Source organism: Gymnogyps californianus, chromosome 27 (assembly GCF_018139145.2).
Source record: "Gymnogyps californianus isolate 813 chromosome 27, ASM1813914v2, whole genome shotgun sequence".
In the NCBI taxonomy this organism is placed as follows: domain Eukaryota; kingdom Metazoa; phylum Chordata; class Aves; order Accipitriformes; family Cathartidae; genus Gymnogyps; species Gymnogyps californianus.
In genome coordinates this window covers 3150685-3165756 of record NC_059497.1, presented here as the reverse complement: position 1 = coordinate 3165756, position 15072 = coordinate 3150685, and positions in this window count along the sequence as shown.

The following is a 15072-nucleotide window of genomic DNA, read 5'->3' as shown; positions in this document are numbered from 1 at the left end:
GGGTGGGCTGGCAGCGGGCTGGCAGCAGCCAGGGCAGGCAGCACCACGCAGGGCAGCCAACACAGGGAGGAGAGCCCGTTCTCCAAGAGGACGGAGCACACAACTGGGATTTCATCCGATGCCCTGTCTGATGTCTGTCTGTCCCAGTGAGCACCGTGAAAGCCAGGGAGTTTAACTTCTCTCGTAGCTGTCAACAGGGTTTTAAATAATTGCACGTGGCTGCCAGCCCACGAGAAGCATTAGGGGAACCACGCAAAAAGCAGCAATACCTGCTCCCGATGACCTGGGCAGGAGCGCCTCACTCCTCGCAAAGCCCTCACTGACCATCTCGGAGGCCAACGAGGCCTCGGTGCAGGCAACGGTATCCTTTCCAGGTGGGGAAACTGAGGCACAAAGGAGCAATGGCTGCCCAGTTACCTGGACATACTCGTGACACTAGCTTGGCATGTTTGAGATGCGCTGTGCTGGCAAACAGCAGCTCTGCATCCTTGCCCATGCCGGCTGCAGCACGAACACCCTTCGGAAGCACACGATACAAGCCGGAGAAAGAAGCCTCCGTGGCCCAGCAAACAAACATATGGGAGCGCCAGGGTTTAACCCAGCTCCCCCCTCCCCAGCACATCCCGGCAGACGAGCGGTGAGTGATGCCTCCCCCCGGGGCCAATCCTGCACTCCCCAGCCTTTCCTGCCCCCGAGGCCCTGAAGTGCTCTTAACAGAGGCTCCCTGGTGCAAAGCCGTGACGAGAATGGGCTGAAGGAAGGGGGAAAAACAGCAGAGCCTGTTTGGCTAATGAAGATGTAATTGCTGCGGCCCTCGCTAATAGGATGAAAGTATTAGTGCTTCCTACTCCAGTGCTGCAACGGGGGCTTTATCCGCCCCCTCCCCATCACTTACTTGAACAGCAGTGAGAAAAAAAAAAGTGCCTTTTGCCCAGTGTAGGAGAGCTCCCCAGCGCAGACTGGGGCAACGGAGCACCAGCCACCCTCGGTCCCTGCCCCACCGAAGGATGAAGAAGTAATTGCACTTGGCCCTTGATGCAGAAATTCAAGCTAGCTGGAACCCAGGGACCCCTCCAATACCTCAAAGCCACCATTTCCCACTGCCCACGGCCACGGCAACCGGCGGGGCCCAAGGTCTCAGCCTCGCAAAGGGCTGCGCAGGCGGCTGCTTCCATCATTCCCATAGGACACAGGGCATTCTTATCATCCAGGAGTGAGCGACGACGGACCCATCCTCATCCTCGCGATCGATACGGGGGAGACACGCACGCATTAGCACTCATCCCTTTTTATGGCATGATAATGACACCCATATCTTCCCTGACCTCTGCCCACTCGGTGGGGCAGCAGGACTGGATCGATGCCGACAGACTGCCTCCAATTACCCTCCTCTTCCTCAGAGAGGCAGCTCCAGCCTATTGCCCATTACTGTAGCTAAGAACCATCCGCTGTCGGCACTGGGAATATCCAAGGGAGCCCTTACAGAGCTGCTTCCTCCCCCAGCTGCTATCGCTGCGGTCTCGGTACATGTCTACACTAGGACTAACACCCAAGAGGTCACCGATGCCCTTGTCACCTGCAGAGAGGCGCTCGGAGAGCTGCTGATAGCAGAGAGACAGATGAGAGGGAGTAGAGGGCAGGTCCCCCTCCCTCCACCGAGGACAGGGCTCATCACCTCTCTGGGGATTCCCTCCATTAGTCCTTTTGCTGGGGGTCAGGATCCAGCCCTGTTCTTCCTTTCTGTCCCGCAAAAGCACATGCTGTCCCAGGCAAGGTCTGTGGGAAGGGCTGTGGCTGGTTTCTCCCAGTGTTACCCCAAAATGGCAGTGGGGAGCAGAGAAGGGGCAAGCTGGGGAAGGGAGATGGGACAAGCAACGTGTTCCACTCCATCACAGGCACTCTCCTGACTGCACCCATTTGCTGGAGGAGTCTGGACCGCTGGAGCTCTGCCAATCAATAGAGATACTAATGCCTTAATTACTCCTCTGTAATTGGAGGCCATTAACCTGTGGACAGCCCCAGCGCCCATTGATCTCCTTACATCATTAACAGGTCTGGGCTGGAGCTGGGAGGGATGGAGAGTGCAGGGTGGTCCCTGCCACGCTCCCAAATCCTCCGCTTCCCACCTCGCTGCGCGCAGTCTGGCAGCAACCTGCCCACCAGCAAAACCCCACACCGTGGGGGCCCTTCGCACCTCGGCTCGCTCAGCGGCGATGGGATCGGCGGCATCTCTTTCCCCCAAACCTCAGTGCCTGCAGGGTATCGTGGAGGAGGTACTGGAGCGTCCCTGTCACATCTCATAGCAACACGCCACCCGGACAGACCTCCCCCCAGCAGTCAGAAGACAGCAAAGATCTCGTGGCTGCAGATATTCACCGGGAAGAGCTCTGGGTGCAGCCTCATGGGGGGCACAGCTACTGTTTGCAGAGCGCTGCCAACGCAGGCGAGCCCAGCCCGAAGCCCCTCCGACCACAGCAACAGCCAAAGGTGGCTCCAGCACACCCAAAAACCCAAAGCTGACCCCGTGTGTGTCCCCCCCCACCTCCCAGCCAAACGCCAGGCAGCACGCAGAGCCACCCGCTTGGCCACACTCTGCTAACCCTGCTGCGAGGAAACCCCGTCCGCCCCGGCGCAGCGCAGGTCAGGTCCCACCTACGACAGCCACGCTCAGCTCGATGGAGCTTCCCAAAATTTTGCTATAAAGCAGTCTCCCCAGCATGCATACAAGCCTGGTTACATGTGTATATATACACAGATATACATACATATATTTAGGCACAGGGGTGTGCATATACACAGAAACATGCACACGCTGCACAGGGGTGGGTATCCCTGCCGAGACACCCCCCCGGCTGGGGCTAATCCCTCTTCTGCTTCCACCCCACAGACACGGGCTCAGACCCCCCCCCAGTTCCCCCAGCTCCCCCGCCGGGCCTACACCTGCTCCGGCCCCAGGGACGGGGCGAGCCGGCGGCAATCGGTGCGGACGAGGGGTTTCTGCTGGGGACTGGTGGGAGCAGCAGCCAGGGAGGCTGAGGAAGGGCATGAATTATGCATGATGCTGCAAGTCGCTCTGCCTCCCTGACTGGTCCTTGGACTGTGGCAAGTGAGGTAAAGGCAAAGGAAAAAAAAATACCCTCTCCAGGGACCGAGTGGTGGTTGGCAGCGAGCGAGGGAGCGCGCACGCAAGGAGGGAGGAGAGGGAGGAGCACATCCTAATGCAGAGATGCTGCAGTGGCTTTGGGCACACACATCCACACTCGGGCAGGCACCAGCCAAGCACTGCCTCGCAGCTCAGCCTCCGGCAGCAGCGGGGCCCCGCGGGCCCCCGCCTCATGCACAAGCATCCACCTCGCACAAAGGTAAGTGCCTTCTCCCTTCTTCCTCCATCCGAGAGGGAGGAAGGAGGCTCCGGGTTTCAGGGCACCATTCCCCATCGCAGCCAACTTGCAAGCGTGCTCGGCTTTGCTCCGGCGAGAGGGAACCTGCCAGATCCTGCTCGCCTCCGGCAGGGACGGGCAGACGAGAGCAGGGGGTTGGTTTGGGCATTTCTCAGCGAGCGATGGCTTCGCAGGCGATGCAGGCTCTGCCTGCGCTGGAGAGGAGCCGGGGGTGGAGTTGGGAGGAAGCGGGGGCTACGGCTGTGTCACTTGTGGCAGGGGCTGAGCGGCCGAGGTCGACAGGGCTGTCAGCAGAAATGTCTCTTAGGGAGTAAGTCCGGGAATATTTTTTTTATTATTATTACTGTTATGCTTTTCCTGGTGCATTCTGGCTGGGGGCACTTTGAGAGCCCACTCGTGGGGTCAGGCATGTTGAATGCCATGCCTGGGAGGGGCGGGGGGGCTCGCACAGCTTTTGCTGCACAAAACTACTTCAGCATCTCCAGCATGGGCTGGCAGAGCCGAGAGCAGCCCAAGAGACCCGAGTCTCCTCTCCAGGGAGGGAGGACAAGGAAGACTGTGGTGTCCCAAGTCCCCTCCCTATGCACCCCTCAGTGAGGGCAGATCCTGGGTGAGCGGTGGGAGATGGGGCTGCTCCGGGCACACAGGGCTATTGCTGTGTCTGAGGCTGGTCGGGGTTTTGCAGCATGTTGGGGAAGCTCAGGGCAGTGGGGAGCCAGAGGGGCTCAGTGCAAAGCCATGGACAAGAACTTGCCTGCCCCGGGGTATGGGGAGGCACCGGCAGGCAGGGCACCGCTTTGCTCTTTCCCACTCGCAGCGGGACGGATGCTGGGACGGGGGAGCAGCCGGCGGCAGGGCAGGCTGGGGTGTGCTTTGCAGGGCTCCAGTCCCATGTCTTAAAACTTCCCAAGCTCCCTCCTCCCTTTGCATCTCACCCATGCTGACCCACTGACTCCCCCCGGCTTGCACCACTCCCACGAGCCTCAGCGTTATTTTTCTGGCTGGACTGGGGAGTATTCATAAGAGATTGTCATCTCTCTAAGGAAACACTAGTTGCTTTGAGGATGGGAGGCAGCAGCCTCTATATCCGAGAGCTGGGAGCAACCCAAGCCCTCCCCAGCAGCAACCCCAGCCCAAGGCTTTAGCCAGACCCCAAGAATGGCTCTTGCTCCTCCGAGGCCACCTCCAGGCACATCCACAACAAGCTCCGAGGGTACAAGGCTGAAGCACGGGCTCTTGCATGAGATTTAGGAGCTGGTTTGCATCCACAGATGAACCTCTCAAGGCCATATGTTTGGTACCGAGCACACCCGACAGCACCACCACCAAACCCAAAAGCCACTCGCTTTGCTAATACAGGAAAGCGGCAGGTCCCAAACTTTCTAGAAATAACTGTACTTTCCAGGGGTAGATTAGAATTACCCAAGACTAAAGAAAACAGAAAAGGAGAGGGTCATGTCAAGCCGAGCCACACGCTCTCCCTGGAGCACGAGTAGATTGAGACAAAGGGATGCTAATGCTCTTCTCCATCACCTGATCAATTACTATCAAACAGAGCAACCACGACTTTTGTCACTCAAAATACCCGCAGAGAATTTAATGGCCTGTGTTATTGTTTTCTCTGCAGATTTACCACAAGCAAATCATAAAAGGCAGAAACCCCAACCATGTCATTAGGGAGGCATTTCCCATGCACACACCAGACGCACCTAAACGCGGTGCACGGAGGGTCTGGCCGATGGAGCCGGGAGTCCACGTGGAGACTGAGCTCACGTGCGTTAAAGCACGGCCCAGCTGTTCAGCCACCCTGCATGCTTTGTATATATCCCAAGTCCAAATTATCCATGAAAAGTCATCGACCCCGATGAGAGGCGGACATCTCCCCATGTTTCTCAGCGCCTCCTCCCTTCAGCAACCCCTGCAAGCCCCAAGGTCTCCCACAGCACTTTGTCTACTTGCAATGACCGCGCCACCATCCCAATCTTTGAGATTTTTCCTTGAAGGTGCTGGGCACAAAGCAAACCCATGCAGTCACCTGGAACATATCACATCCCGAGGGAGCCTCCCGACAGCTCCCCAGCTGAGAAGCGCAGTGCTCCCTGCTCAGCGGAGCAGAGCTGTGGGAGCCAGCGAGCCCCGGGCTCAGCGGCCGTAGGGCTGGCTCCCAGCACCGGGCTTGCCCACGCCGGCCAGCCCGGAGCACTGCCCTTCTGCTCCAAACAGGGATGGGTTTTGCTCTGTCTCACAGGGCTTGGCTTAACACAGCACTACCTGTAGTTATCCTACACAGCTGGAGGCACATCTCTCTCCTTCCTAAATCAGTGTGATGCACTATCAGCCCTGCTTTCCAGGGATGAGGAACCACTGCTGCCCAGGAAGATTTTTGGGATGGGCTGATGGTAACCCGGTAAGCCCAGGGCTCTGCAGCAATGGGACCACATCGCTGCACACATCCCCTTCGCGCCAGGTTAGCTTGCAGTGTTGCCATATAAACAAATATGCCACGCAGGAAACGCCAGCATTGACCAGGGGCTTTCAGAGATGCTGTTAAAGTGCAGATGCGCAGAAAGAGGTAAGAGAGGCTTCCTTAGAGAGTCCTTTAAGAGTCAAAAAACATAGAGGAAAGGGAAGAAATATTATTAAAATCTGCTGTGATGGGCTGTATCAGGCTCTTCCTAGACACTTTCTGTCTTTTCCTGACACTAAATGTCTTTGGGTGCTTGCAGAGCTGTAGAGAAGGAATATATCTCGGCAGACTCAGAAACAAAGTCAGCTCTCAAGCTATACAAAAGCTGTTTCCTTGAACCCGAACTGTTTTCTTCTCGATGACAAACGCTCTCGGTCCCATTGCCACAACACAGTTGTAGGGTCCAGGATCTCACCAGAGGGATGTTTAACATGACCACGAGGGAGATGTCCCAAGACCGCAGGGAGCACGAGAGGTATTCCTACCCATAGCCGGTTGTGAAATACTGAACCCAGCCCCCAACAGCAGCCTAGGTCCTAAATTATTACATGTATTATTTATTGTACAGCCTATACAGCTGTCAGTCCTGCACCAGAGCACCATGAAACAGGGAGCCTACACTGGAGAAAGGAAGAGGGATATATGTTTTGCGCTGGTTCTTGCTTGTTTTTATAAAGAAGAGAGCAGCTTGGCGCTATTTGGAGACTGAATACTAAAACCACTTTAACAAAGACAGGCGAAAAGGTTGGACACAGGGATGATGCCTTCCAAGGAGCAAAATAAATATGACACCTTTGCAGGGCATACCCTAACCTTCTCCTAGGAGGGAGAGGATTTTAGCAGCACTTCACCAAGGTCCCCTGTGCCTAGGGATATGGCATCCCCTCAGCATCCCAGTGCCCATCACCCCCCCAGCATGGCCAGCACAAGCACCCAGCGGTGCAGCAGGGCCAAGGTGAGGGCTGAGGAGCTCTGCAGGGCTGGGGCAGATGCCCGGAGCTGTGCACGGACCCCCCCGCCGCACCGGGAAGGCTCTTGCTGCTGCCATGACCTTACCCAGCGACACAAGCAGGGCAGCCAGCACCAGTACTGGTGTGACGGGCTGTTAGGGCTTCCCCATCTAACACATCACCTTCCTGGAGCTGCATTAGCCAGAAGGTTTCCCCAAGCTCCGGACTTGTTTTTCCTCACTACAGCCTCTCCTCGGGACCGGCTCCTGCCAAGTGATTTCCCAGGCAGGGGAGGGGACAGAGCCAGGCTCCAGCACAGGTAGGGAGCTATTTATACCGGTGCCACATCAAAGAGTTTCTGCTGCTGACGCCACGGGAGCACTAATAGCAGAAAGTGGGTGGGTTTGCGAGGCTGGCAGTGCTGTGGATGTCCCAGGGTTTAGGCAGAGCTCCCCACGGCTGAGCTGTGCATGCTCAAAGTGTGGTGCTGCACTGCAAGAGGAAAGGAAAACCTGCAATGTGGAGTTTTATTTTGGAGTTTTATTTTGGGGAGACGATAGGAGCCTGTGCAGCCAGACCTCAATTCCCTTCCTGTCCCTTCTGCCAGCATTCTGCCTGACACTCAGCATCCCCTCCCATGCAACCCCAGATTAATAACCTGCATTTCCTAGGCAAAGAGGTTGCAAGGTTGTGCTCAGCTATGCTTAGAGAGCAGTTTGGAATACAGTGAATTTGCAGGGGAGCGTCTGTAAGAAGGGCCCAACATTTGGAACTTTAGCAACCGTAATCAGGGCATTAACGAGGATTTCGGGCAGACACCATCTCTCAAACACTCATATGCTAAACTGGAATCACTTGTGGCCTTGTTTTCAAAGGCTTTAAGCATCCTTCCAGCTGCTATCGACTCAGGCTATCGATTGAAATACAAGTCTTCAGGGAGAGCTTAGGAGCTGCATGCTGGCAGCCTCGGTCAAACACTACGCTCGTGCCCAGCCTGTGAGGCAGCAGGCAGCTCGTGAGGGAATCCTCTCCTGAGCAAAGCTTCCTCCATCCCTTCTGCCCCCAGGGCCCGGAGCCTGTGTGGGAAGGTCTCCTGGCTGTTTCTGTTGGTCTCCTTTGCTTTCTAACGCACCATGCTGGTCCCCAAGGCATTTCCTCGGGGCTGAGCTGCTGCTGCAGCCACCCCAGCAGCGCTGCCCGTGAACCCCGAGGTCTCGCCTGGAGGTGGCACGAGCCTGGTCCGGCTGCGGGGAAGCCTCCAGGTCCCACTGAGCACTGCAGCTCCAAAACCCTGGGGATTTACCAAGGGCTTATTGCAGCAGAGCGGAGGATCACGCAGCTCAGGCTGGGTTCCCACCACCCTAAGGCACTAAGGTGATTGCAGCCAGAGATAGGATCCGGCCGGTTCAGGGGAAAAAAAATAAAAAAGAAAAAAAGCAAAAACACTAACTGCAAAGCTCAGATCTAAAATTGAAACTGCCCAACACAACAGAAGAGCAGTAAAGGCCCACTCATAACATCACCTGTTTTATTACAATTAGATTTTACCACTACAGCAACTCCAGTCCCAAACCCAGTGCTGCGCACACCCTCAGCCCGTGTCTCCGGACTGAACGCAGATCCCGGCTTTGTCTCCTGCACAAAGAGGCGCTGAGCTGGGCACAAGCGCAGGGGTTTGCCTGTCCGGAGGGTGGAACTTGCTGGCTGGGGGCTGAACCAAAAGAAAACTCCCACTGAGACCCTCTCGCAATGAGGTGCCGTGACCCACGATGTACATGAATGCACCAACCAATTATTAGGAAAAAGCACTTAAAAGACACAGAGAAAACAGAGCGCTTGAAGACCATGCCTTAATGCAGCTGTCCTGCTGGGATCGCATCAGAGAGCCCTGCCTGCTCCTTGCACCAGGATGAGAAGGACTAGACAGGCCTGCGTCCCCAGGTGAAGCTAAACCTCTCCCTGCCATTAGCAGGGGTTGCTCTTAGGCATCAGGACTGCCCTGTCTGTGGCATGCTGCACGCCTGTCCCTGTAACGCCCCGTATAATGCACTCGGAGAAGTACAGCGGCTCTTCTCCCAGCAAGAGGCTCCAGCTCCCAGCACTCGGCTCAAACACGGGTCCACTTAAAAGTGATGCAAAAGGCACGAGCGTGGGAGCCTCGGTCCCCTCCTGGCAGTGCAGGGCTCTCCCCAGTCACACCAGTGATGCATTTACTGAAGCCAGGTTTCCTGTGTCCCACAGGCAGGGCTTTCCCTCCCCTTGCAGAGATTTTTCTCTCGTCTTTTCCAGGATGTTGGATAATCTGGGCTGCCCCCTCTCACTAGACCCCTCCGCCGCTCTGAGCCGCTCTCCTCCCTTCATCCGCCTCGGGAGGAAAGAGCAGGAGCCACTGATCAAATATTGATCCTTATCAAGCCAGTTCCGTTACAATTAAATTAATCAGTGATTGATAAGACACAGCAGCGCAGGCAAGGGGCTGGTGCAGGCTGAGAGCACCCACACATCCCCCCCCCCCCAGTTGGTCTCTCAGCCCTGGGAAGGGATGCCCAGAGCTCTCCTCCCCCAGGCAGGCAGCGTGCAGCCTCCTGCACACCAAGGCACCGGGGTATTAGATACACCCAGCAGCGCTGGAGTCACTACTGACCATTCACTAGTGCTGCGTTACCCCGTGCACCCGTATCTGTGCACGGACAAGCCCACGCGTGGGTACCCCACGTGTTGAGGTGTACACGTGCCAGCCAGCTGATTCACCCCTGCAGACTGCCCAGCCACGGGTGGTTTAGGCACCACCGCACACACACGGGGCTCTGCCCCTCCACCCATGTCACACACCAAATCCTACAGCCTGCTGCACTCGCCGAAAAAATTAATTAGGGCCCCCGCACACACAACTCGGGCCCCGGCCCTACAAGGTCTGCTCTGCACAGGGAGCGGGAATGGGATGGCTCCGGATGCTCCGTGTCAAAGGGAGAAGCACTTTAGTTTCCATGGATATGGTGATTCAGAATTACTCCAGATGTAAATTGGTTTGCAGTGCACTGCAAGGAGGCCCACAGCCTTCCTGCCCAGCCCTGCCAGGCAGCACAGCACTGAGCCCGTTCAACAGAAAGCAACGGGACCAGAGCCAGATCCAAACCAAGCAAAACCCCACCCCAAATAAAGTCCCACCCTTGAGTTTCAGAGGTGCCCCAGCAAATGCAGCTAACTTTTCTTCCAGCAGCAAGCAAAGCAGGTTTGCAGGGTGCATTATCCCTGGACTGGTATTTCGCTGCTTGACTTCATTTCTAAAAGTACAATCTACTTCAGCCAACGGCTCCCAGAGGCAGGCAGGATGCTGGAAGCTCTTGCTAGGGAAGGGACAGCAATGCAAAGGCCATACTGGGGGTTAAGACGACAGCACAGCCAGGGCAGGGCACCCCAAACTGGCAGCAGTCACCGAGCTCGCAGCACAAACCAGTCAGGGCTACAGACCACACAGGGAACCAGAGCAAACATGCAGTGCCAGCACCTAGCGATACCAGCCCTGGGGGAGCTCAGGCCACCCTTCCCAGCCACACTAATGGGTAAATCCCCGCACCCACCTCCTCCTGACAGGGTCCTGCCATGCTGTAGCTCCCTACTCTTCTCCTCCGGGTGCTTGAATGCCCTCAAATTAAACCTTTGCCTCTCCTCTTTGCCCCCTTACCTCTCTCCATCATGCCCTCAGGTCTCTGCACTGAGCTAGGAGGGCAGAGCCCAGCCCTGCCTGCAATTATACTAACGAGGGCTGGTTGTAATTGCTCACACTTGGGGCACGGGGCTAGGGCGGAGGCACCAGCTCTGGGGGCTCCTGGTCAGCCTGACCTCTGAAAGCCCCTTGCTCCCTGCTTGGTGGCCCTGCTCCTGTCCCAGGGCTCAGACCCTCTGCCACGGACTGTCTCCCTTGTCCCCGAGCCGGGCTGCTGAACATCACAGCCACGGCACCGCACCTCCCCTGCCTGCTGCCTGCACGGCCCAGGTGCAAAAGCAGCAAGCAAGGGCAGGCATGCCAGGCAGACAGACAGACGGACAGCCTGACAACACCTGCTTTAAACCGCCCCACCTGGGCAGGAGCTCCCCGTCCACAGGTGCCCCCTTCACCCAGCACCGCAGCAAAGCCCTCCCGCAGGCAGGACGTGCTGTGCTGGGCACTGCAGCGCGCAGAGCGTGTCCCCCGCTTTGTGCGAACGCCTCAGCCCATCGGGCAATAACAAATGCATCCAGACAGCAGAGCCCTGGCTGCGGGCGGCATCGCCATGGCCCGGCAGGGAGCTGCCGGCAGGGAAGGAGGCCGGGCTGTGAGCACCATCTGCTCCCACAGCCTGGGGCTGGAGGCTCTGAGCCTCCTGCACCAGCCTCAGCTCCTCCTGTGCAAGCACAGCCGGGGGGAGAGCTCTCCTCCTCCAGGTCTGTCCCCTCCCTCTGTCCCACTGCCCGGCTCCTCAGGGCGATGTCGGGGTGCAGACAGGGAGCACCGAGCCCAGGGCAGGTGAATGCACCCATTGCACAGTCCCTGCAGCGGTGACAGCAGCCACCCTGTGGGCTCTGCCCTGGGTGAGGGTGACGGGGGGGGGTGTGACGGGGACATCAGGGTGTAGCTGATGGCCAGGAGCCTCCCCAGGGAGAGCAGCTCATGCTGCTCCTCTCCCTCAGCTTGCACAGCAGAGGAGAAGACCTGTGCAGAGGCAGAGCCTTTGGCACTTTTCTAACATGCCAAGAGCGATCCAAACCCACCTGGGCAGGAGAGAGGGCACACAGGACCCCCCAGCTATTGCTAGAAGTGTTTCTGGGACACATCTCTGCTGCCGCTGGGGACAGGCATCAAAGCGAGCAAGCAGTGCCCACAGCACTCCTCTACATCAGGTCCTGACCCGCCCCAGGGAGCAGGGTTCCCCCAGTAACTGCAGACAGGGTTTGGTGTCTGTTATGGGATGACTGGTGAGCCTAGGGAGGGCTGAACTCCACCACGAGGCTCTGAAACCCTCTGAGGGTGCTTTTGGTCCTCATTTGGACCTTGGAAACTTCACTGCTTAGGATGGTTTTTGGGTGGCCCAGGATTTCTGCAGCAGCAGCTGCTGCAGGTCCTGGAGCCACCAACAGATCTGAACCCGAAACAGGCTCAGGAAAGGCTGAATCCAGAGTTTGCATCTAAATCAACCTCTCCTGAGCAGGCAGTTTTCACAGGAGGACAGATACATTACAATAAAACCATTTGCAGCTCATTGAAACATGCTGTTCTGGAGACGGACAAAATGTACCTAACCTTGAAAAGGTTTTGCAAGCCAAAATCCAGCAAAGATCAAAAGCATGCCCTTTCCAGCCTTAGCGATGATCCTTAATAAAAGGGACACTCACAGCACAGGACAAATTCCTGCATCACCCACCCTCAGGAGCAATCCTTCCCTGGGGAATGCTGCAGCAGAAGGAGCTGCCCCATTTACACACAAATGCTCGTCTCACCACCTAACCACAGGAGATTGAATTACACTCATTTATCCTGGTAATAGATAGCACTTTGCCTGTGCTGGCCATGTCATCTCTTGTTAAAGCCCATCTCCTACCAAAAGCCACTTCTGGCCCCCCCCACGCCCAGAGTCCTGCTGGAGTTGCCTCCTCCAAAGGATGCTGCTCCACAGTCAGAACTGGAGCTGTGGGTGCTGGACCAGGCAGCATCTCCTCTCCCAGAGGCTCAGGAGGACTCAGAATCTCTCTGTAGCTCTTTAACTCTGCCTCCACGGTGATGGATCGCTCCCAGGTCCCAGAGGCTCCAGAGGAAAGGGCTAATGCATGTGTTTTTGAGTATGCCCATGCCTCCCTTGCTACTGGAAGTATTAATGACAGCATCCATTAGCAGGGATGACAGATCCCCTTTCAGTACAACAGAAGGCTCTCGAGTGACTGTCAAAATACCCTATGAAAAGGGGAAAGAACAGGTCCCCGTGGGCTCTCTTCTAATTAAGGACAGAGAACAGGTCTAAATATCAGATGCAAAGCGCACGCCCACGCTTTGGAGAAGTTGAGAGTCAGATGCAGGATCCACGGCTCAGGGTCGTGGCTTTAAGATGCCCCCCAGGGTCCCAGCGCAGCCCCAGGTGCGATCTCGCAGCGTCAGGCCCTCGGGCACAATTTGATCACAGCACTTAGGCGATAAGGCAGTCAGGAACACACAAAACAGTATCCGAGAGGATTATTTCATCCAGTCTCTAATTGTGAACAAATACAGCATCAGCACTTGCAGAAATTCCTCTGTTACTCTCTTACATGTTCGTTTGATGTGGACCGTACCCGGAGCTCTCCCTGGCTATCACGTTCCTAATTTTTTTACAAAGGAGTTAAAGCACGGGCTGGGCTGAGGCTGGATTCAAAAGAGCAAAACAGCAGCATGTCCCCGTGCCCCCTCGGCGAGAGCCTCCCCACGCCCCACCTCAGCCTGCAGAGCAGCAGCACCGCACGTCTCGCCTTTGGAAAGGGCCCCGAGTGTTTCAGGAGCGAACACATGTCTGTGTGCGTGAGGGGGATCCTGGAGAAATGGAGGGATGGACACAAGGGAGTGAGAAGAGAAAAAGACGTGACCATTAGGGATCAGAGCAGATGGGGAGGTTGGGGTGGAAAGAGGGAAGCTGCAGAGCTGGAGCCAGCAGCAGAACCGGGGATCAAAGCTGTAGTTTACATCATAAATAATGAATGGACAAGTAATTAAATAATTCAAATCAACTTAATATTTACAAGATATCAGCTTTGCTTGGCCGCAGGGAAGGAAGCCGAAGGGGGACGCTGGTAGAAGTATTCCCACAGAAGGGCATCGCAGCTCACCCTCCTCTCCCTCCTGACCAGATCTCAGCTCAGCCCTTGGGACCGCTGCTTGTTTAGGCGAAAGCACCCAGGAGAGGCAGGACGCAATTTGCTCTCGCTTAAATGCAGCATCTCCATTTCATACAGCAGAAAGTGTAAAGTGCTGATAAAACCAGAAAGGTGGCAGAGGGGCAGGAGCAGCCCGGAGGAGCCTCCAGCCCCCAGGAGGGCGGACGGCCAACAGCACACTCCCCAACCTCCTCACGCTGCCTGCTCCTTATTAAAAATAACAAAATCCAACTTTCCCACACTCTTTCCTATTTGTTTTAAATGTGAGAAGAAAAATGAATAGAAGAGAGCGAAGCTGCAGCCGGGCAGCGCCTTCACGGGCAGCTCCCGGGGCGCAGGCAGAGGACTCTCAGCCTCAGAAAATGGGGCTGGCAGCGATGGAGCAAGACTCTCTTACTTTAATTTGCTGCCGCTGAGTGTAGGAACAGCTTCGATGCTCGCTGCCTTTCACAAACCCTGGGCATTGGAACACGCTGGTGAAGAAACCAAACTGCAGAGACTTGGAAGAGTCAACGTATTAATTAGTGCAGTGCTGGCATTGCCTGCAAGCCCACATCGCAGCGCTGCCTGCAAAACAGATCGAGCTAAAAGCTGGTCCTTGTCCCGAAGTGCTTACGACGTGAGCACAAGACACATGAGAGAGAGCAGGCAGAGGGTGAAGGCAGGGGAACAATGAAGCAGTGTTAGCTGAAAGGCCGTGGGTTCAGGACACCATTTGGGGCATGATTCTCGTTGACATCAAGTGATTTCATGTGACTGACTCACTTCAGGGCTGCTGGAACAAACTGCGTGGAGCAGCTTTCGCCTAAATGCATCTCACGCCCTTCTCCACTTTGTCCCCGAATCGCCTGTCCGCAACGCAGCTCGGCCCTCTCCCGCTGGGTGCTGCCTTTTCTTTACGGCGGGGGTCCCTCCTGCCCCGGCCGTGCGGTACAATTAAGCACCAGCCTTATTTAGGGGCCTGTCATATAAAAAACATTTAACCAGGGCATGAGCTAGCTGAGGGCAGGCAGGCTGGGCTCTGCTCCCAGCGCCGGACCGGCAGGCTGGGATCCAGCCCTCTGATCCAAGCAAGATAAAAATGGAGGAGGATTTGGGATGGGGTCTCCTCCCTTTCAAGTGTTGGTAGCAAAATCTTCTCTTTTGGGTGAGGACACAGAGGCCAGGTGGCTTTTCCGTCCAGCCAGGAGGCAGGACGTGAAGCAAACACGGGACTATCACTGTTTGCTCAGGCGCGTTTCAAGCGCTGCTATTAATGAGCGGGGCACCGGATTTTTTTAAAGCAGCAATGCACAGGGGGCTGCATCCCATGGGACAGAAAGCTAATCCCTGCTCGGAGGAGCTTAGGAGCAGCACTGCCTGCTCGGGCAGACAG